This window comes from Tarenaya hassleriana, unplaced genomic scaffold, assembly GCF_000463585.1.
Source record: "Tarenaya hassleriana unplaced genomic scaffold, ASM46358v1 Cleome25, whole genome shotgun sequence".
NCBI classification, from domain to species: domain Eukaryota; kingdom Viridiplantae; phylum Streptophyta; class Magnoliopsida; order Brassicales; family Cleomaceae; genus Tarenaya; species Tarenaya hassleriana.
Window position 1 is genome coordinate 238308 of NW_010965775.1, and position 1976 is coordinate 240283.

Consider the following 1976-nt stretch of genomic DNA (forward strand, 5'->3'; position numbering starts at 1 on the left):
AAATATCGTAAGATTTTGTTTTAAATCCGGTTTTTAATCCCTTCAATTAAAAAACTACCATCGATGACCTACATATTTATGATAATATTCTAAAATATTCTTCATATCTCTTGATATTTTCGACAATGATATTATTATTTTCATTTAGCAAAAAGAAAATGCAGACTACCACGAGAGAGAAGACGCGAGGAAATTTCATATGACCGACATTGTTTCCACATCATCCATCATCATACTACCGATATTCACGTGGCCTTTATAATTTTCAAAGCACGGAGTATTGTTTTATTTATGAATCCCGGGAATCATATTATTATTAATAGTCACGGGCCATAATATATCATTCAATTGCGTTTATTATCTTTCTCTAGTAATTGGATTATTTTCTATATATATAGATTCACCACGAGACATCTCTCTACTACAATTCTACATTAAACATTATATACCACTTTTGCGTTTTTCATTGTGTATAAATACAATATTTAAAAGTACCGACGCTATTTATTCCTTTAAAATCCGTTACACCAATTACACTAACACTTGAGTTTAAAACATTGTGATACAGTGAATTTGTAGACACATCCGTAGTTATCTCTATTATTGAATCATACCTTTCATGGAACATTATCAGATCAGTTCCATAATACTGCAGAATCATTTCTCACCAATCTGTATTGAATTAATCACTCTAATGTTGTTGAAAAGACATGCATGATAGGTTTTATTCTGTCAGAATGTTATATTATAGTAATTATCTAACGTTAACTTGGGTGAATAATCTATTTTACCATTTTCACCATTCCGATATATGAAAATAGTAATTATGCAGTCAACGCTGAACTAAAAGGAATATTCGATTCAATATGCAGACAAAGTTGGGATGCCGGGCCGTGAATATGCATTCTTGGTCTGGTTTTCATGCCTATGTAACGTGTGTTAATTATTAACGCAACATTCATTGTTTATATTCAAGAAGTGATATGCTTATATAATCCTATTTTGGGGTGCATCGTCAGACACCACATCTAATCATCAACGGCCAAATTGGGTCACGCACATAACAATAATATAAAAAAAAAATCGTTGGACGTTCAAATTGTTTTTCTTTTCATGTAAAAACGTAATGCTCTGTCTCCGTTATAATTCGAATATCTTTTTGGGAGATTTTTCTCAAAATTATAAGGGAAGCCTCGGTCATCCCATACCGTTTATACCACAGATTTCATCACGGTTCGATTTATTCGGTTTTATAATAATTATATTAAATTAATATCGAATATTTTGACACAGAGAACTTTGAAATGTTTTCTGCTGTACTCATTTATCAAAGGCAACATTTGTTTAAATACAATGGAAAGAAAACCCTAGTGGACCCTAACCAACCTAAACCAAACCTGATAATTAACCAAACCAATAGTTATCTACATATATATTCTAATAGAATATTGCTCGGTTCGATTTGATTCTGTTCAATTTTGAACCAAATTCTCAAACCGAGATGTCATTGTCTACTACACCTATACCCTTGGAGATCTACATGATGAGATACGCACCGGGACACGTGTTCGGTCCTAATTCACCTTAATGTCCCTTCGAGAAAAAAAAACCCAATTAAACAAGTTTCAAAAAAAGAGGCGAGGAAAAATCCATTGAATTGGCGGAAATACCCTCGTCTCCCACCTTCGCACCCTCCATTCATCCCTCGTCTCTCTTATACGTGTGTGTATTCATATATCCATGTGTGTGTTTATAAATACGATCTCTTATCAGAATTCAGCTTATCTCTTATCCCATATTTATTCATATTCAAACCTCAAACCAGCCAAGGATTAGGAAAAAAGAGGAAATGTCTTTTTCTTGTATTTCCCGCGTCTAGTAATAGCGCTCGGCAATGGTGATCCCAGATTCATTGATCGGGTCCCGAAATCATTAGCGAAGAGGAGATCCGGCCTTCTCATCGGGAGGGGGGGGGG

At 34.2% G+C, this 1976-nt stretch overlaps 1 protein-coding gene across 1 annotated transcript in view; it reads left to right on the forward strand.

Moving 5' to 3' along the window:
- Positions 1-1670: 1670 nt before the first annotated feature.
- LOC104816168 (CBL-interacting serine/threonine-protein kinase 14) overlaps positions 1671-1976 on the forward strand; it is a 2024-nt gene continuing 1718 nt past the window's right edge. The window contains exon 1 of the mRNA XM_010544861.2: positions 1671-1976. The gene's annotated coding sequence lies outside the window, so the exon portion shown is untranslated.